Raw genomic sequence first — 22,294 nt, forward strand, 5'->3', positions numbered from 1 at the left:
AAGGCACAAGAGGTGATGAAACTTTGAGCCTCTGCTTCTGTGGCTTAGGGATGTGGCTGGGTTCACTGGGTGCCAGCGAAAACACTGTTGCAGGAAGTGGGCTCTGAGTGTCAGTGCTGAGGGGCTTTTTTTAGCCATGGAAGTGGGAGCAAAAGGCCAAGGAGAAAAGGTAAGGAGGAGATGTGAAGGGTGAGAAAATTCAAAATAGTCTAGAGTTGAACAAAGCAAAGAAAGCCAGAGACTGGGTTGGATTTCCACACTTACTCTAAGAGCAGAAACATTTAGAACATTAAAACAATCCATGACTAGTTGTTAAGAGTATTTGTAAAAATTAGGAGTAGAGGGCAGCCGGGTGGCTCAGCGGTTTAACGCTGCCTTCAGCCCAGGGTGTGATCCTGGAGACCTGGGACCGAGTCCCACATTGGGTTCCCTTCATGGAGCCTGCTTCTCCCTATGCCTGTGTCTCTGCCTCTCTCTCTCTGTGTCTCTCATGAATAAATAAATAAAATCTTTGAAGAAAAATTAGGAGTAGAAAACCTCAAAACAAACAAAACAAGAATTTCTTTCTTTCTCCAGTGAAAGTCCAGAGGTAGGTGTTCTAGGACTGGTGTTAGGGACTCCAACTGGTATCAGGGGCCCAGCCTCCTTCCACCTTCCGTGCTCTGCCTTGTGCATTTTCCTTTCTCAAGTTATCTCTGTTCCAAAAACTAGCAGCCATCACATTTCCACTCTAACCTGGAAAAGGAGGAAATGGGAGGAGGCACGCCTCTCCCTGTAAGGCTCTCCCTGGAAGCTGCACCTGCCATTACATATCCCCTTGGCCAGAATGTAGTTACATGGCTACACCTTGCCGCAAGGCAGCCTTGGAAATCTGGCCTTCATTCTGAGTGGTCATGTGCACACGTAAATTTTATAGACCAAGTGGAAAACGTAAATTGGCAAACCAATACTTTTCTCTGGCACATCCCATCCTTGTATCTATGCATATGAAAGATGATTGTACATTCCAATTTGCATGGGATAATCATAGTTTACCCTGTTATCCCACATAATTACTAACAGTATTCCTTTACACTCAAGAGTGAAAAAAAGGAGAAAAATTATTGGTTCTTCAAAAAGTTAAACATAGAATCATATGATCCATCAATTCCACTTCTAGGTATATACCCAAAAGAATTGAAAGACAGGATACAAACAGATTACTTCTACATCCATATTCATAGCAGCATTATTCATAATAGCCAAAAGAGGGAAACCACTGATTGTCCATTAGCAGATTCGATGGATAAACAAAATGTACGTCTATATGCACAATGGAATATTATTCAGCCATAAAAAATGAAGTAGTGATTCATGCTACAACATGGATATACTTTGTTTTTTGGGGTTTTTTTTTTTTGTTTTTTTACATGGATGTACTTTGAAAACATTGTGTTATGGGATGCTTGGGTGGCTCAGTGGTTGAGGTCTGCCTTCAGCTCAGGGTGTGATCCCAGGGTCTGGGATCGAATCCCACATTGGGCCTCTTGTGGGGAGCTTCCTTTTCCCTCTGCTTATATCTCTGCCTCTCTCTGTGTGTCTCTCTCATGAATAAATAAATAAAATCTCTTAAAAAAAAAAAAAAAAGAGGGCAACCCGGGTGGCTCAGCAGTTTGGCACCCGCCCTTCGGCCCAGGGCCTAATCCTGGAGACACAGGATCGAATCCTGCATCAGGCTCCCTGCATGGAGCTTGCTTAAGAAGCACTTCCTCTGCCTCTGTCTCTGCCTCTCTCTCTCTGTGTTTTTCATGAATAAATAAAATCTTAAAAAAAAAACACAACAACATTGTGCTCAGTGAAAGAAGCCAGACACAAAGGACAGATACTGTATGATTCCACTTATATTCTAGGAATAGGCAGATTCATAGACACAGGAAGTGGTTATGAGGGGCTAGGGGTGAGTACAAGGGGGCATTATTAGTTAATGGGTATAGGGATGCCTGGGTGGCTGAGCAGTTGAGTGTTTGCCTTTGGCCCAGGGCATGATCCCAGAATCTTGGGATCGAGTCCAACATCAGGCTCCCTGCATGGAGCCTGCTTCTCCCTCTGCCTGTGTCTCTGCCTCTCTCTCTGTGTCTTTCATGAATGAATAAATAAAAATTTAAAAAATGGGTATAGAATTTCTATTTGGGATGATGATAAATTCCAGAAATGGCTATAATAGCACAATAACTTAAACACTTGAAAATTGTTAAAATGATGAATTTTATGATATGCATATTTTACCAAAATTTTTTTAAAAGAAAAAATAAATAAATTTAAAAAAATAAATAAATAAAAGGAAGGGGCCCCTGGATGGTGCAGTCGGTTAAGCGTCTGCCTTGGGCTCAGGTCATGATCCCAGGGTCTTAGGATCAAATTCCCACCTGCTGAGCAGGGAGCCTGCTTCTGTCTCTGGCCCCCTCCTGCTCTCTCTGTGTCAAACAAATAAATAAAATCTTTTAAAAAAATTAAAAAATAGGGCAGCCTGGGTGGCTCAGTAGTTTAGCACCTCCTTCAGCCCAGGGTGTGATCCTGGGGACCTGGGATTGAGTCCCGCGTTGGGCTCCCTGCATAGAGCCTGCTTCTCCCTCTGCCTGTGTCTCCACCTCTCTCTCTGTGTGTCTCTCATGAATAAATAAATAAAATCTTTTAAAAAATTAAAATTTAAAATTTAAAAAAAGGAAAAACAAAAAGTTTGAGGTATTTCCAAGAGAAAAGAAGGCACAAATGTCCGTGCAAATACTGACTATTCAGAGCAGCTTTACCCGTGGAAGCTGGAAACAAGCCAAATGTATAGCAGCAGGTGAATGGATAAGCAAACTGTGGGATATCATATCCACACAATAAAACACTACTCAGCAATAAAAAGGAGTAAACTGCTGAAACATACAACAACATAGATGAATCTCAATTATGCTGCATGAATGAAGCCAGGCAAGAGTATATACTGTGTTTATATATAGATTTATATAAAATTGATGTCACATTCTGGAAAAATGCAGGCTAATGTATAATGACAGAGGTAGATCAGTGGTTGCCTGGCAAGGGGGGTTCAGGGAGAGACAGGAGAGGAAAGTTTATCAAGGGATACAAGGAGTTTTGGGAAGAGGTGACAGCTATGTTCCTTATCTTCATGTGGTGACAGTTTCATGCATATAATACATACATCAAAACTTTTCCATTTGTATACTTTAAAAATGTGCAATTTGGGATGCCTGGGTGGCTCAGTGGTTGAGTGTCTGCCTTTGGCCCAAGGCGTGATCCTGGAGTCTTGGGATCAAGTTCCGCATCAGGCTCCTTACAAGGAGCCTGCTTCTCCCTCTGCCTATGTCTCTGCCTCTCTCTCTCTCTGTATCTCTCATGAATAAATAAATAAAATCTTTAAAAAAGTGCAATTTTTTGTTTGCTGATTATACCTAAATAATGCCATTCAAATAAATATGCGTGCATACTTATATTAAAATATGAATAGATAATATTAAAAATAGAGATTTTTTTTAAAAAGTGTTCTAGTTTGGATGATGTGTCACATGGTCACTATATATATATATATATATATATGTACATATCTATTTATATTTATCTTTCTTCCCATATATAAAGCATATTCACTCACTGCCCAGTAGAGAACCCCCAAATCTCACTTTATCCTCAAAGTCTATAACCATCCATCAAATACAGATATAGGTGCAAGCTACACACTAAAAGACAAACTATCTTTTAAACATATAGGGGCATAGGAACAAGATGATCACAATAAAAAGGACCATTCTGAAAATTAAAGGCTATGGAACACATAGCAATGATGGTCCACTGCAGTCAACAACATCTTCTGATGTTGGAACTGGGAAGATTCCCTTCTCTGGTGCTAGAATTAGTTCCTGCATGTACCTATCTGACTAGCTCTACCCTCCGGGAAGTTTCTCCTTTTCCATTATGTCCCATGGACACCAGAATGGGGGCACTGGGAGATGACCTAGTGGGGCTGCTTCCTGCTGGTCCAGGTTTTGGAGCCTGGGAATGGCTTCAAAGGGTTGAGTAGCATGATCCTGGAGTCCCAAGATCAAATCCCACATCAGGCTCCCTGCATGGAGCCTGCCGCTCCCTCTCTCTGTGTCTCTCATGAATAAAAAAAATTGTAAAAAAAAGGGGGGGGGGGAATCCCAGCGGGGCCTCAAAAAAAAAAAAAAAAAAAGGAGGCTGTGGCAGCCTGGGTTCAGCCCAGGGTGATCCTGGAGACCCAGGATCGAGTCCCGCATCAGGCTCCCTGCATGGAGCCTGCTTCTCCCTCTGCCTGTGTCTCTGCCTCTCTCTCAGTCTCTCATGGATAAATAAATACAATCTTAAAAAGAAAAAAAAAAGGGTTGATGCAAACATCACAGATGTTTGCAGCCATCCTAGTGGTTTCTTTTTTTTGTTTTTTGTTTTTTTTTTTTAATTTTTATTTATTTATGATAGTCACAGAGAGAGACAGAGAGGCAGAGACACAGGCAGAGGGAGAAGCAGGCTCCATGCACCGGGAGCCCGATGTGGGATTCGATTTTTAATTTTTATTTATTTATGATAGTCACAGAGAGAGACAGAGAGGCAGAGACACAGGCAGAGGGAGAAGCAGGCTCCATGCACCGGGAGCCCGATGTGGGATTCGATCCCGGGTCTCCAGGATCGCGCCCTGGGCCAAAGGCAGACGCCAAACCGCTGCGCCACCCAGGGATCCCCATCCTAGTGGTTTCTTTGGTGACAATTCCTTCAAACACTTAAATGGTTTTCAGGCTATTTGCTTCAAGTGCAAATGACTACAATCAAAGATCTCACCTAGATAAAACTTTCAAGCCTGGGTACTTCTGTCTTTTACAAATGAGCCTTCAAGCTGAGCCTGATGGCAACCATCTTCATTCCTTCTGAAATAAAGTGCTTTACAAATAGCCTTAATCCCGTTTTTTGCCTTCGGGCTCATGGCCTCTGGGGGAAAATTAGTCTAATCTCTTGCTACTACTCCCATGCCACTCCCTATGATTGCCCAGGTTTGAAATACCAAAACAGATGGCTTCTTTCAGCTGTGAAAGTCATCTCCATGCTCTGGAACTCTTAGACAACTTGGATTGTGAACCAGTAGTAGCGTATCTTCCCTTCTATCTCTGCCGAAGACTGGAGAGCTTCAGCCTGCACCCTGCTCTGGTAGGACTCTAAAAGAGTAACCAACAGCACCCAACACACAAGAAGATTGAATTTTCCCAACTAGTTCTCCAGTATTCCAGCCTCGTTTGGATCTTACGTTGCAAGGGCTGCTGGAACCTGTGATCCATTAGTGTGTTGTGAAGTCAAGTGGATGACAGCCAACTTTTTTTTGTTTTAAGGAGGTAGAATAGAATAGAAAATATTAGATGCATGCAGCCCAGGGCAGGAATAGAAACCCAGCTACACTAAATTCCCTGCTCAGGCTGCTTCCAGCTCTCTGGCACACGCCCCCGTGTTAGTGGGCCACTATCTCACTCCACTCCTCAAGCACCAGATAGAAGTTTGTGGAGAGAAGGAGGAGGAGCCAAAGGGGACATCTCCAATCTCTTATTTTCTGCTCTTAGAAGCTGCTAGACAGCACTTCGACTTATATCCCTTGTATCCCACCCGCAAGAGCTTAGACCCACGGCCACAACTAATACAAGGACGGGAAGAGATGTGATTTTCATTCTGAGTAACACGTACCCATCTAAAAGTTACATTAAGTGGGAAAAATGGGGATCCCTGGGTGGCGCAGCGGTTTGGCGCCTGCCTTTGGCCCGGGGCGTGATCCTGGAGACCCGGGATCGAATCCCATGTTGGGCTCCCTGCATGGAGCCTGCTTCTCCCTCTGCCTGTGTCTCTGCCTCTCTGTCTCTGTGTGACTATCATGGATAAATAAATAAAATCTTTAAAAAAAAAAAAGTGGGAAAAATGAAAGAGGACGTTAATCATAGGCAACTGACAAGATGCACAAACGTGTAGATTTGTTTAAATGTATTAATTTGCAGGTATCATTTATGCTAATCAATGATTTCTTTCAAAACTCTCAGAGCTACTTTCACCTAGGAAGAAGTAGACACTGTGTTCTTGGTCTGCTTTTGACCCATTCCCACTTAATAGTGTCTCCAGCCTCCCACCTCTTCAACCACCAGATACACTGCTTAAACTTAAAAGCAGAGTCAAGATTCCCAGGTTTGAATCCACACTACACCACTTTTGAGCCATGTGACTTTTTTTTTTTTAAGATTTTATTTATTTATTCATGAAAGACGCAGAAAGAGAGAGGCAGAGACACAGGCAGAGGGAGAAGCAGGCTCCATGCAGGGAGCCCCATGTGGGATTCCATCCCTGACATGGGACTCCATCCCTGGTCCCCAGGATCGGCCCTGGGCTGAAGGCGGCGCTAAACCGCTGGGCCACGGGCTGCCCGATAACATTGTTTCCAATTAAAAAGCAATACAACCCAACAATTTCACCTCTAGGAAGGTATTTTAGAGACTCCCATGAGCACACAAAAATGCACCTGGTCGGCTGGCATTGTTTGTAATAGTAACAAATTGGAAAACAACCATCAATAAGAGGATATTTAAAAATTAAGGAACAGCCAGACCCTGGAATCTCATTAAGTCATTTAAAAGACCTAGACTGGGGGATGCCTAGGTGGCTCAGGGGTTTAGTGCCTGCCTTCAGCCTAGGGCCTGATTCTGGGGACCGGGGATCGATTCCCATGTCGGGGATCGAGTCCCACGTTGGGCTCCCACCATGGAGCCTGCTTCTCCCTCTGCCTGTGTCTCTGCCTCTCTCTCTCTCTCTCTCTCTCTCTATGTCTATCATAAATAAATAAATAAAATCTTAAAAAAAAAAAGAAAAAGAAAAAGGAGAGGAGATTACAATTACAAAAACCAGAAATAGGGATGCCTGGGTGGCTCAGTGGCTGAGCATCTGCCTTTGGCCCAGGGCATGATCCTGGGATCTGGGATCTAGTCTCACATCGGGCTCCTTGCAGGGAGCCTGCTTCTCTTTCTGCCTGTGTCTCCGACTCTCTCTCTGTGTCTCTCATGAATAAATAAATAAAATATTTTTTAAAAAAATCAAAAATAAACAAGGGGAAAATTTAAAAAATAAAGAAATAAACAAAGGGACATAATACAAAACTTAAAGAAATAAAAATATTATAAAATGAATAAACTCTGGGGATCTAATGTAAAGCATAGTGACCACAGTTAATAATTCTGTGTTGTGTATTAACAGTGTAGACCATAAGTGTCCTCACTATACATACAAAAAGGGCAACTCTTTGAGGTGATGGATGTTTTAATCAACCTGACTATGATAATCATTTCACAAAGGATACATATGTCAAAAAAAAAATACATATGTCAAATTATCATTCTATACACCTTAAATCTGTACAATTTTATTTGTTAATTATACCTCGATAAAGCTGAACAAAAATGGGGAATAAAGGAGGACATAATGAACAACTTTACTCCAACAAATTAGATAATTTAAATGAAACGGATAAATTCTAGAAAAATACAAATACTCAAACTGACTCAAGAAGAAACTGAAAATATAAATAGGCCTATAACAAGTAAAGACATCAAATGAATAATTTAAAACATCCCACAAAGAAAAGTGCAGTCCCAGATAGCTTCATTGGTGAACATTCAAAAAATTATACCAATTGTGGTAGGTTGAATAATGGCTCCACAAAGATATCCATGTCTTAATCTGAAGAACCTATGAATGCTAATTTACATGGCAAAAGGGATTTTGCAGATGTGATTAAGTTAAGAATCTTGAGATGATGAGATCATTTTCGATTATTGGAATGGGCCCAATGTGATCACAAAAGTCCTTAGAGGAGGAATGATGGAAAACTCAGAATGCCATGTTGAGGAAGGAGGCAGAGGGAAGCAGAGCCCAAAAGAGAACCTACTACTCAGCTGGCATTGATGGAGGAAAGAGCCATAGCAGCTTCTAGAAACTAGAAGAAGAAAGAAATAGATTCTCTCCTGGAGCATCTGGAAGGAAATAGTCCTACTAACCTGCTACACCTTGATTTTAGCCCTATAGACTCTTTTTGGATTTTCAATCCCCAGAGTTGTAAAAGAATAAATTTGTGTTATTTTAAACCACTAAGTTGATGGTAATTTTTTACAGTAGCAATAGGAAACTAATACACCAGTCTTCCACAAACCCTTCCAAGAAACAGAAGAGGAAGGAACACTTCCCAATCATTGTATGAGGCCAGTATTACTCAGATACCAAAACCAAACAAGGGCATCACAAGAAAACTACAGAGTAAGATCCTTTATACATTTATTTTATTTTACTTTTAAGAGATTTTATTCATTTATTCATGAGAGACACAGAGGGAGAGGCAGAGACACAGAGGGAGAAGCAGGCTCCCTGCAGGGAGCCCTATGAGGGACTCCATCCCAGGACCCCATCTGAGCTGAAGGCAGATGCTCAACCACTGAGCCACTCAGGCATCCCCTTTATGAATTTAGACTAAAAAATCCTGAACAAAATACTAGGAAACTGAATCCAACAATATATAAAAAGGATTATACAACATGATCAAGGGGGATCTATCCCAGGAGTACAAGGTTGGTCTAATGTCTTCTGCAGAAGAGAGTTAAACAATTGAGATTGAGACTGCTCTCCTGAGAAGTGCCTGCTTATGAGGTTGGCCCTTACCTGGCATCTGGGAACATGAATTTCAGGACCGGTAAGAGTGGTTCACTGTGTCTACACTGTTTGTACAAAGAGCATGGTCTGTGCTAAGTACTTGCTTTCCTTCAGGAGTCAGAATTTTGGCACATGCTAAACAGAGGGTGCCTATATGATTGGCCCCTATTAAAAATCTTGGGCACAGAAGTTATCAAATGAATTTCCCTGGCAGACAATATTTCATTCATGTTGTCATAACTTGTTGGAGGAACTAGGCGTTTCCTAGGTTCACTCCACTGGGAGAGTACTCTGGAAGCTTGTATCTGACTTCCTCTGGACTTTGCCCCATGTGCTGTTTCCCTTTGCTGATTTTGCTCTGTATCTGTTCACGATAATAAAACTTAGCTGTGAGTACGACAATATGCTGAGTCCTATGAGCCCTCCTTGTGATTTATCAATCCTGAAGGTGGTCTTGGGGACTCCTAACACACATTCAAAATCAATTAATAAAGTAAATCCGATTAGTAGACTAAAAGACAAAAAAAAATATGATCACCTCAATAGATTCAGAAAAAAAATTTTTCGATAAAACCCAACACCCTTTCATGACAAAAATACTCAACAAACTAAGAATAGAAGGGAACTTCCACAACTTGATAAAGGGAATCTATGAAAAACCCCTAGCTAACATCAAACTTAACAGTGAAAGACTGAATGACATCCCCTAAGATCAAGAAGACAAAGATGTTCAATGTCACCACTTCTCTTTAACATGGTTTTGGAGGTTCTAGCTAGGGTAATCAGGCAAGAAAAAGAAATAAAAGGTATCTAGATTAGGATGAAATAGGTACAACTATCTCTGTTTACAGATGAGATGATCCTGTATATAGACAATCCTAAGGAACCCATGAAAAAAACTATTATAACTAATAAATGAGTTTAACAGGGTTGCAGGATACAAGATCAATACATGAAAATCAATTGTATTTTCATATGCCAGCAAGGAACATTTCAAAAATGAAATTAAGAGGGGATCCTTGGGTGGCTCAGCAGTTTAGCGCCTGCCTTAGGCCCAGGCCGTGATCCTGGAGTCCCAGGAGCCAGTCCTGCGTCAGGATCATGGAGCCTACTTGCCTACTTCTCCCTCTGCCTGTCTCTCTGCCTCTCTCTTTCTGTCTCTCACGAATAAATAAATAAATAAATAAATAAATAAATAAATAAATAAATAAAAAAATCTTTAAAAAAAATGAAATTAAGAAACAATCCAAATTTCGATGGCAACAAAGAGCATAAAATACTTAGCAATACATTTAACAAAAGATATGTAAGTGGTGCCTGGGTGGCTCAATCGGTTAAGCATCTGCCTTCAGTTCAGGTCATGATCCCAGGGTCCTGAGACTGAGCCTTGCTTGGGGCTCCCTGTTCAGTGGTGTCGGCTTCTACCTCTCCCTTTGCCTCTCCCCACACTCGTGCTCGCTCTTTCTCTCTCTCTCTCACTTGTTTTTGTCTCTCAAACAAATAAATAAATGAAAATCTTAAAAAAAAATTTTTTTAAGTAATTTCTACAAGTGTGGGGCTTGAACTCATTATCCTGAGATCAAGAGTCACACACTCCACCAACTGAGCCATCCAGGCACCCTTGACCTTAATATTTAAATGAAGATGCAAGGGACCCAGAATAACTAAAACAATTTTTAAAAAGAAGAGAATAGTTGCACGACTCAAACTTCCTGATTTTATTTTATTTTTTATTTATTTATGATAGTCACACACAGAGAGAGGCAGAGACACAGGCAGAGGGAGAAGCAGGCTCCATGCACCGGGAGCCCGACGTGGGATTCGATCCCGGGTCTCCAGGATCGCGCCCTGGGCCAAAGGCAGGCGCCAAACCGCCGCACCACCCAGGAATCCCAAACTTCCTGATTTTAAAACGTTTGAGGTACTGGCATAGAAATAGGCATATGGATCATTGGAATAGAATTGACAAATCACAAATAAATGGAGTCATTTAGACGGGGAGGCAGAGGGAGAAGCAGGCTCCATGCAGGGAGACCCATGTGGGACACAATCCCAGTACCCCAGGATCATGACCTGAGCCAAAGGCAGATGCTCAACCATTTAGGTGCCTTAGTTAATTGATTTTCTTTCTTTCTTTCTTTCTTTCTTTCTTTCTTTCTTTCTTTCTTTCTTTCTTTCTTTCTTTTTAGTTAATTGATTTTCAACAAGGGTACCAAAAACAATTCAACGAGAGAGAAAATAATCTTTTTTAGAAATGATGCTAGGACAACTGGATATGCACACGCAAAATATTGAAGTTGGATCCAATACTGTACAGAACAATTAACTCAAAATAGGTCATAAACCTAAATGTGAGGGCTAAAAGTATAAAAACGCTCAGAAGGGAAAAAAAACTCTCAGAAGAAAATACAGGAATAAATCTTCATGACCTGAAGTTAGGCAACAAGTTTCTTAGATATGACACTAAAAGCACAAGAACCAAATAATAGTATGTAAAGTACACTTCATCAAAAATTTAAAACTTGTGTTACAAAGGACACTATCAAGAAAGTGAAAAGATATCCCACCAAACAGGGGGAAAATTGCTCTATACTCAGAATACATAAAGAACATTTACAATTCAATAATAAGGAGACAATTTAATTTTAAAATGAGCAAAGGATTTGAGTAGATATTTCTCTAAAGAGGATGTGCAGGAGCGCCTGGCTGGCTCAATCAGGAGAGCGTGCAGCTCATGAACTCAGGGTTGTGGTTGTGAGCCCCACACTGGATGTAGAGATTACTTAAAAATTAAAAAAAAAAATTCTTTGAGAAAAAGATGTACAAATTGACAATTAGCACACAAAAACATTCTCAATATCATTAGCCATTAGGGAAATGCAAATCAAAACTACAATGAAATACCACTTCACACCCACTAGGACGGCTAGACAAAACATAGACATCATATTATAGATCAAACCAGTGTTGGTAGGATGTGGAGAAATTAGAACCTTCACATACTGATGGTAGAAATGTAAAATGGTACAGTACTGTGGAAGACCGTTGAGTGGTTCCCCGAGAAGTTAAACACAGAGGGGCCTGGCTGGCTCAGTCCGTAGAGCATGTGACTTTTGATCTCGGGGTCATGAGATCGAATCCCTTGTAGGGTTTCATGCTGGGCATGGAACCTGCTTAGGATTTCTCTCTCTCCTTCTGTCCCTCACCACCGCCCTAAAAAAAAAAAAAAAAAGATACATGGATAAACAAAATGTTTTCTACCCACACAGTGGAATATTATTTGGCTAGTACAAGGAATGAAGTACTGATATGTATTAGAACATGGATGAACCTTGAGAACATTATGCTAAGTGAAGGAAGCCAGTCACAAAAAGCCACATACTGTATGGTCCCATTGATCTGAATTGTCTAGAATAAGCAAATCCATAGACATGGGAATCAGATTAGTGGTTGTCAGGGCCTGTGCAAGTTGCGAGAAGTGGAAAGTAACTGTTAATGGGTAAGAGGTTTCTTTTTGGGGTGATGAAAATGCTCTAAAATTGGCTGTGGGGGCACCTGGGTGGCTCAGTCAGTTAAGTGTCTGCCTTTGGCTCAGGTCATGATCCCTGGGTCCTGGGATTGAGCCCCACACAGCATCATTGGGCTCCCTGCTCAGTGGGGAGTCTGCTTCTCCCTCTCCCTCTGCCCCTCTCCCATTCATTCATGGGTGTGAGTGTGAGTGCACTCTCTCTCTCTCAGATAAATACATTTAAAAAATATTTTTCTTTTTAAAAAATATTTATTTATTCATGAGAAACACAGAGAGATGCACACAGGCAGAGGGAAAAGCAGGCTCCCTGCAGGGAGCTCGATGTGGGACTCGATCCCAGGACCCCAAGATCACGACCTGAGCCAAAGGCAGATGCTCAACCACTGAGCCACCCAGGCATCCCAAAAATCTTTTTTTTTTTTTTTTTTTGGTTAAAGATTTGTTTATTTATTTGGGAGAGAAAGAGGAAGAACATGAGCTGGGGTGGGGGGCACACAGGGAGAGGGAGAAGCAGACTCCCCGCTGAGCAGGGAGCCCAATGCGAGGCTTGATCCCAGGACCCAGAGATCATACCTGACCCCCAGGCAGAGGCTTAACCAGATGAGCTGCACAGATGCCCTAAATTTTGAAAATCTTTTTAAAAAGTGAAAAAAAGAAATAAATTGACTTATTGGTGTTGTTGCACAGCTCTGTGGATCTACTAAAAGAATCATATACTGTAAGTGGGCGAATCGTATGATATGTGAATCACATCTCAATAAAGTTATTTTAAAAGTCAAGGAGACGGTTCTCTCCCTCGGAGGGAGAATGGAGCAGGAGAAATAAATTTTAAGTTACGCAGGAGAAATTAATTTTAAGTTACGGAGCTGTGGATGGGTTTGGGGATGGGGATGGGGGACCTTTCATTGAAAGATGCACAGAGGGGTAGGAGAATTCAGGATGGAATCCTGAGCCCCTTCCTTGTTGGAGGGAGAAGAGGGGGTTTCAGAGAACAGGCTAAATAGAGGCAGCCAATGGGGTAGAAGAAACCCATGTGGTGTGGGCTAGCCGAGGCCAAGAGAGGAGAGTGTTTCGGGAAAGGGGGGTCAAGTTTGTCAAAGGCAGTGGAATGGGCAGGAAGGCCAGGGCAGACTGTCCTGCACCTCTGGGAAAAAATCAAGAGTGGGCTCTGATGAAGCCCCCCTGAAGCAGCAGGGAGAGGTGGTTAGCTTGAAGGAGTGGGAAAAAGAGCACGGAGTTTGGGGATCCCTGGGTGGCGCAGCGGTTTGGCGCCTGCCTTTGGCCCAGGGCGCGATCCTGGAGACCCGGGATCGAATCCCACGTCGGGCTCCCGGTACGTGGAGCCTGCTTCTCCCTCTGCCTGTGTCTCTGACTCTCTCTCTCTCTCTCTGTGACTATCATAAAAACAAACAAACAAAAAAACAAACAAAAGAGCACGGAGTTTGGTGTCCAGGATGCCGAAGACCATCTCGACTCTGCTGCTCATTGCCTAAGTGATGTTAGGAAGGACGCTGAGTCCACTTCCTCCCTCCCAGCTGGGGAGAGTACTGCTGGCTGCACTCCTAGGGCCGAGGAGGACGCTGAACACTGGTCAGTGCAAACTGCCTGACGACGGTGGCCGGCACTTTAGTTGTCAGAAGCTCTGGCTCAGTCCACACAGCATGTGAGTCTTGATCTCAGGGTCATGAGTTCAAGCCCTATTTATTTATTTATTTATTTATTTATTTATTTATTTATTTATTTATTTAAAATGTTGGGACACCTGGGTGGCTCAGCGGTTGGGCACCTGCCTTCAGCTCAGGTTGTGATCCCGGGATCTGGGATCAAGTCCTGCATTGAGCTCCCTGCATGGAGCCTGCTTCTCCCTCTGCCTGTGTCTCTGCTTCTCTCTCTCTCTGTGTCTCTCATGAATAAATAAATCAATCTTTGAAAATAAATAAATAAGTAAAATGTCGAATAACAATAATAGATTATCATTAAGAGAGAGAGAGAGAGAGAAGCTCTGGCTCCAGAGACAGGCAGGCAGCTGTGTGATCTCCATCAGCTTCCTCAGCCTCTCTGAAGCTGGTTTTTCCGGAGGCTCAGGGGAATATTTGTAAAATCCGCCTCACTGGCCTGTTGCAAGAGCTAGAGGAGCAGGCAAGTAAAGCGTTTGGCAAGGGGCGGGGGCCAGTCAGGACCTATGAAGGGCTGGCTGTTCCCTTTGCTCTCAGCTCTCGCCCTGATGTAGGCCGGGGTTCGGTGACCATGGGGGTGGGGGGTGCGGGCAAGGGGGCGCAGCTCCCATGCACCACGTTCCCGCAGGGCTGGGCCAGGCCTCCTAAGCCTCCTCTGGGTCCCCGGGGTGGATGGGTGGAATCCACCGGGAGGCAGCCTGACAACTCGGCTCGGAGCTGGGGCCTCAGCTGGAGGGGAGGGTTATAGGGGCCCTCAGCCTTCCCTCCGCTTGTCTTGGCTCCTGGCCTGGCAACATGATTGCCCCCTTGACCCCGAGAGGGAACAACTGCACCGGGGCCATCCCAGGACTGGTATCCTGCACAGAAGTCCCGCTTAACCTTGAGCAGCTGCCTGGGCCACCCCAACAGCTGGGCCCCGCTGGCCATCAATCACTGATGACACAGGCCGCAGCTCCTGGCAGGGGAGGGAGGGCCGGGGTGGGGGCAGCAGGCAGGGGCTCCGAAACCGCCCCCTGGCCCCCAGATCCCACCCATTCCATTCAAGCCCAGGGTGGCAGCTTCGCGTCCTGGCAGGCCAACCTTTCTTACTATCCAGACGCCTTCCACACCCCTCAGCAGAAGCAGTGTGGACGGACAGGGAGAAGCCAAGCTGGAAACTGGGAAGTGACATAAAAGTCACTCATTCACACACACGGTGGGGCCAGCGGGGACGGCAGGCCGCCTCCCTGGCCCTGGGCTCCACATCGTTCTGGCCTCTCCCCTCTCCCCGAGAGCTGGGGTGCTGGGGTGCGCAGGAAGCCAGCTCATCCACAGGTTCCCCTGAAGGAGGGCCGGGGGGCCACAGCCCGGGACCGGGACGCCTGCCCCGGGGCTATGTGAGTGCAGACACCAGAAGACAGCCTGGATTTTTCCCTTATCTGATGAGAGTGGATTCCAGGCAGTTCATCCACGTGTTTATTTTGCTCCCGTGTGATTTGTCTAGAAACGTCTGAAATGGCATTTTTACTTTAACATCGTAATGGGCAGCAGAAAGGAAAACAGTATTAATGGTTACTTGCCACTAGATTGGAAATGGCAGAGAATCGGCAGGGGTGTGGAGGCAAACGTGGGTGTCGGCAACCTTCAGCAGGGATTTACATCTTTGAAAAGACTGGAAGGAAAACTGCAAACATGAAAACAGTTGTTGAAGGGCGCTGGGATGCTATGCTTGTCATTGTCCTGGACCAAACTAACCCATGGGGTCAGGATGATGGTTGCCCTGGGGCCGTGGTAGTGGACTGGGAGGGATTGGGAGGGGAGCTATTCTAACACCCACCAGGGTGCTGATTGTTGCAGGGGCGTGTGCATTTTATTCATCAAACTGTACACTTTTGTAGTTGGACACTTTTACTTCAATTAAAAGTGGCTTTTTTAAAGATTTTATTTATTTATTTATTCATGATAGACACACAGAGAGAGAGAGAGAGAGGCAGAGACACAGGCAGAGGGAGAAGCAGGCCCCATGTAGGGAGCCCGATGTGGGACTCAATCTCAGGATTGCAGGATCATGCCCTGGGATGAAGGCAGGCACTTAAACCGCTGAGCCACCCAGGCTGCCCTAAACGTGTTTTTTTTTTTTTTTAAATAAGATTTTATTTATTTATTTGACAGAGGGAGAGGGCAAGCAGGGGGAGCGGCAGGTGGAGGGAGAGGGAGAAGCAGGCTCCTGAGCAGGGAGCCCGACGTGGGGCTTGATCCCAGGACCCCAGGATCACGCCCTGAGCCAAAGGCAGACGCCCAATCGACCGAGCCACCCAGGCGCCCCAATTAAATGTTTACTTTAATAAGTGTTTGAGAATGATATCTTCTTTTCCGTAAACCATAAAATACTTTCAAAAGAGCTCACGGGGCGAAAGGCACTCTGAGGATTACCTAATCCAACTCCACTGAGCAGAAAGCAAGGCTCACAAAGAAACCAGTCACCAGCGGCCCGATGAGTCAGAGCAGGACAGAACTGGGACCTCAAAGCCTTCCCACTTTCATTCCGCCGAAGCAGGTGACCTCTACAAGCCTGAATTAAGAAACCTTGGGGAGGGCTGTGATTTTTTTTTTAAGATTTATTTATTTATTTGCGATAGGGAGAAAATGCAAGCAAGGGGAGGGGCAGATGGAGAAAGAGAGAGAGAGAGAATCCTCAAGCAGACTCCTAGCTGAGCATGGAGTCCAACTCGGGAGATCCCATGCCCCCTAGATCATTACTTGAGCTGAAACCAAGAGCTGGATGCTCAACCAACTAAGCCACTCAGGTGCCCCCAGGAGGCTATGATTTTATTGAGTTCTAAAAAAATAGTGAGGGGCACCTGGGTGGCTCAGTTGGTTAAGCCTCTGCCTTCAGCTCAGGTCATGATCCCAGGGTCCTGAGATGATGAAGCTCCACATGGAGCTCCCTGCTCAGTGGGGAGCCTTCTTCTCCCTCTCCCTCTGCCTCCTCCTCCTGCTTGTGCTCTCTCTCTCTCTGTCAAATAAATAAATAAAATCTTTTTTTTTTTTTTTTTTAATTTATGATAGTCACACAGTGAGAGAGAGAGAGAGGCAAAGACACAGGCAGAGGGAGAAGCAGGCTCCATGCACCGGGAGCCCGACGTGGGATTCAATCCCGGGGCTCCAGGATCGCGCCCTGGGCCAAAGGCAGGCGCCAAACCGCTGCGCCACCCAGGGATCCCAAATAAATAAAATCTTAAAAAAAAGAATAGTCCTCGGGTAAAACCAAAAATAAAAAAATAAAAAAAAATAAAAAATAAAAAAAAGAATAGTGATAATATTCTTGCATCTTTTTAAGTTAAAAAGATGCTATTTTGCTAGTTTTTGGTACAAAGCTACAAAATTCAAGAGGCATAAAAAAGGTTTACAACACAAAAAAGCCTCCTCACTGGTTCATAGGGGACCCAATCCCACCCTCCACTCCAGGCATCATTGCAGAAACTTCTGTGCATCTTTCCAAGATAGTCTGGGCCTAATACACTTGTTGCTTTCTTATTTACACAAAGGGGAACATACTGGACACACTGTTCTACACCTTGCTTCTGCTGTTTATTAATGTATATTGAATCCTGTTCACTGTAATTACACTTAGCCCCTTTGAAAAGGCTACAGAAGTCTCCTTCATTTGAACTCGTTATTTATTATTTTAGTGTTTAAAAAATTATTTGACAGAGAAAGAGCACAAGTAGGGGGAGCAGCAGAGGCAGAGGGAGAAGCAGTCTCTCCTCTGAGCGGGGAGCTTGATGTGGGGCTCAATCCCAGGACCCTGGGATCATGCCCTGAACCAAAGGCAGACACTTAACTGAGCCACCCAGGTGCCCCCCTATTTATTTATTTTTAAGTAATCTCTATACCAAATGTGGGACTTGAATTCACAACCCTGAGATCAAGAGTCACACACTCTGCCAACTGAGCCAGTCAGGTGCCCCTCATTTGAACTATATAAACAAATCTCCTATTAGTAGACATCTGGACTGTTTCTGATAATTTGATACTGTATCAGTGCTGCAATATATAGACTTTTTCATGTTATTTTGTGTAAATGTAAGTAGATCATAGGATCAATTTCTAGAAGCAGAATTACTGGATCAAGAGTATATCCATTTTAAGTTTTAATAAGTAATGCCTAACTGCTGGCTGCAAACTGTACCACTTTACAACCTCATAAGCAAGGTAGGAGAGTACCTGTTTTCCTACATTCTTGCAACACAGTGGTGTTATCAAACACTTTGGACTTTGCCAACCTGATAGATGTAAAAGGATGTGTAAGGCTAATTATGACATATATTTATTTCATTATGAGGGAGACTGAGCATTTTTTCATTTGTTTGATTCATTTTTATTTTTTCACTGTGACAAGCATCTGTCTATCCTCTGTCCATTTTTTAAAATTCCATTTTGTATGAGGTTCTTTTGCATTATCGAATTTTTCTTTAAAAAATATAATTTGTAAAAAAAAATGAGGGAACATAATTTATAGTCTGAAGAAAATTCCACCCCTTCAGCACAAAAAATCATTTTTTTTGTTTTTTAAAGATTTTTTAAAAAATATTTTATTTATTCATTCATGAGAGACACAGGGAGAGAGAGAGAGAGGCAGAGACACAGGCAGAGGGAGAAGCAGGCTCCATGCAGGGAACCCGACGTGGGACTTGATCCTGGGACTCCAGGATCATGCCCTGGGCTGAAAGCAGGGGCTAAACTGCTGAGCCACCCAGGGATCCCTGTTTTTTATTTTTTTTAAAATTTTTTTGGGGGGATCCCTGTTTTTTTTTAAAGATTTTATGTATTTATTTAAGAGCAAGCAGGAGCGGGGGAGAGGCAGAGGGTGAGAGATAGGGAGAAGACTCTCCTCTGAGCAGGGAGCCCTATGTGGGGCTTAATCTTAGTACCCTAGGTTCATGACCTGAACTGAAGGCAGATGCCTAACCGACTGAGCCACCCAGGTGCCCCAAATCACAGTTATTTTTGGTATGGCCCCTTGATGCTCTTTTCCATAGGCATACTTTTTTTTTTATTGTGACACATAATTAATATTATCTACCATTTATTTATTTATTTATTTATTTATTTTTAATTTATTTTTTATTGGTGTTCAATTTACTAACATACAGAATAACCCCCAGTGCCCGTCACCCATTCACTCCCACTATCTACCATTTATTGAATATTTCCTGGGTGGCAAGCATTGTAGTAAACAATAGTAAGGGTACATGAAATTTCTAGTTCTGCTTTTTTCACATCATGTAGCAGAAGTGGTCTTTCATGTTGCAACATTGTCTTTATGATTCTCATTTTTGTTTTTTGTTTTTAGATTTTATTTATTTATTCATGAGAGACACAGAGAGAGGCAGAGACATAGGCAGAGGGAGAAGCAGGCTCCTTTTGGGGAGCCCAATGTGGGACTCCATTCCAGGACCCCGGGATCACAACCTGAGCCAAAGGCAGATGCTCAACTACTGAGCCACTCAGGTGCCCCTCTGATTCTTATTCGTAATTAGCCATTTTCTAATTGTTAACTTTTGGTTGCTTCTATTCCCTTATAGCTTCTGATTAGTAAACCCATCAAATCTACATTAAAAATTAAATTCTTCCATTGACTGTCAATTGCATCTTACTTTAAATGTCAAATAAACATCTTTAAGATATTTATAAATATTCAGTCATTGTAAGTAAAATGTTTGCCTTCTGAAATAGAAGGTAATGAAATATGGCAAAAGTAACTAGTTATAAAAGGCACACACTAACACACAGATGCATATATGTACATATACACTTGACTTGCACATACACTACCTGCTGTAGACGTTTCTCCATTTGGTGGAAACTTTCCCCAAGATTTGAAATTATGGATAGAAAATGGTATCATTCTACTTGCTGCAGAAAGCTTTCATTTAATGCAAACTCTATTTGCAAGCAATTAATATTTAAATTTTTTTATTTTTAAAATATTTTATTTATTTATTCTTGACAGGTAGAGAGAGAGGCAGAGGCATAGGAGGAGGGAGAAGCAGGCTCCCTTCAGGGAGCCCAATGTGGGACTTGATCCATGGACCCTGGGATCATGACCTGAACCAAAGGCAGACGTTCAACCACTGAGCCACCCAGGTGCCCCCCACCCCCGGCAAGCACTTTAAAAACTAAATCAAGATACAGATCTTAGCATGACTTGCTCCTCAATATCCATATAGAAAGCAAGTGAGAAAAAAAAAAAAAAAAAAAGAAAGCAAGTGCGATTTCCCTTCACTATCAAAACTGTAATAAAAAGAATAACATTGCCCTATATTGCCCTTAAAAATGTGGTAGTGAACCCGGAGTGACCACCATTACACACATGTTTATCTATGTAAAAGCTTGTTTCATAAAAAGCTTGCTTTCTTTTATTTTTCTAAGTAAAATGCTTTCATATAATGTCAAGTGCAAAAAATATAAAATTACACATATGATCGCAATCACATTTAAAAAATAAAATATACACCTGGGTGGTATAGTTGTCTGACCTGATTTCAGCTCAGGTCATGATCTCAGGGTCGTGAGATCAAGCCCTGGATCAGGCTCTGCACTCAGGAGGAATCCACTTGGGAGTCTCTCTCCCTCTCCTTTTGCCCCTCATGCATTCTCTCTCAAATAAATAAATCTTAAAAAAAAAAAAAAAGATATGCCTAATACAGGGAAAGGAATCCTCTAAAGAAATTCACAAAAAGTTTACAGCTGTATCTTACCAAATTTTGCAGTATATTAGCTTTACAATGAAAACCAAGATTGTGGTTCCCCACCCCCATGTTTTAGAGCATTTTTAAAAAGATTATTTATTTATCTATTTGAGAGAGAGGGAGAGAGAGAGAGAGCATGAGCAGGGGGGAGAACAGAGGGAGAGGGAGAAGCAGACCCCTGCAGAGTAGGGAGCCTGACACAGGACTAAATCCTAGGACCTGAGATCATGACCTGAGGTGAAGGCAGACAGTTAGCCGACTGAGCCACCTAGGTGCCCCTACAGAGCATTTTTCATTTAAAAAGTGGGCAGGTGGGTAAAGAGTCCCAGAGGGTTAAACTGAAGACAGCAGAATTCTGAAGAAGAAAATAGGGAACAAGCAAACACCAGAGAGTAGAGATTTTTCTGGTCATTGTGATGCAGCAAGCCCACAAGGGCCTATCACTTGATTCTAGTGCAGGAGGGTCCCAACTCTTTCCTACACACTTTCTAGGGTCAGCCAAGGGCAGACAAAGCCCTGGAGTCCCCAGTACTCCAGACTGAGGTGCTCTGCCCCTCTGAGTGGGGGCCCATGCATTCATATGGGTTATTCCTTCACTGCACAGGTGAGTGGATGCTCGGCACCCCAGGTCCTCTTTTCAAAGGGAATCACCTAGCTCCTTCCCAAAGAGCCCCCGTCACCCAGAATTTTGCTTGACTAGATAAATCCATGAACATATTGTAGATTGTAGCTTTCCCTCTGTCATGGCTCTGAGGTTTTATCACTAACAAATTTGGTTGCCAAGGCAACCATGCAGCAGTTTATTCTCCTGACACCCATCCACCTGGGCTGGCTTAAGTGGCAGGAGTTTGAGGTTGTATTTGGTGCTTTGTGAACTCTTACCATTAAGTCCCTTCCCCCTCCAAAACCCACAAAGAAATGTTCACTCAGTGGCTGTCAAGGGTCATGCTTTCCCTGTTCATGTCCAGTTCTTTCTCTTTTGTCTTCCTCCTTTTCTATCAGGCAAATGCAGAGAAAGCATCGAAGGGAAGCCTTGGAATCGAATCGGAAGGAGGAGTGTGGTGTGTCTGTGGAGAGGTTCAACCATAAGCCCAGGGGTGAACTTTCACCCTTGTGTTGCTCTTCACAGCTTGCTTGTTGATGCCACTGGCCCAAAGTTATACAGCTTGGGTGGCAGAGGTAGGCACAAGTTCCAGCATTCTGCTGGCTAATCCGTTGCCTTTTCCACTGAGCTGGGCTGGGGAAGCGGGGGGCGGGGGGGGGGGGGGGGAGGGGGAATCACAGAGGTGGTGGGCCTCCAGAGAGCACTGGAGAAGCCTTGGATTGCTACTCAGCTGCATTATCTTAGCTGTCAGGTCATGCCGGCTGGCTAGGCTTCTTTCAACCCCAGGGTGAAATGATAGGTCCAACACCACCAACTGTGGGACTCAAGGTTTGGACAATGGTGTCCCATCTCCTGTCTAGAATGATCGGTCAAATGGGCATGTGGCCCAAACAGTTCTTTGCAGTCCATCCTGCTGGAGGGACACTAGGAGGGTCAGGGTTTATCTTTTAGCTTGTGACCTTTACTAGTGGAGGCTGCTTTTCCCACCAAGTAGAGATGGTCTGGCTGTGGCCAAAGGGAATAAGACAAACAA

At 43.5% G+C, this 22,294-nt stretch overlaps 1 long non-coding RNA gene across 1 annotated transcript in view; it reads left to right on the top strand.

The window, feature by feature from the left end:
• The window catches only part of LOC118350130 (uncharacterized), a 42,764-nt gene that overhangs the window by 16,991 nt on the left and 3,479 nt on the right, over positions 1-22,294 (top strand). The window contains exon 3 of the long non-coding RNA XR_007413745.1: positions 21,660-21,836. This is a non-coding gene — a long non-coding RNA (uncharacterized LOC118350130). The remainder of the gene's footprint in view (positions 1-21,659; positions 21,837-22,294) is intronic.

This window comes from Canis lupus, chromosome 10 (assembly GCF_003254725.2).
Source record: "Canis lupus dingo isolate Sandy chromosome 10, ASM325472v2, whole genome shotgun sequence".
In the NCBI taxonomy this organism is placed as follows: domain Eukaryota; kingdom Metazoa; phylum Chordata; class Mammalia; order Carnivora; family Canidae; genus Canis; species Canis lupus.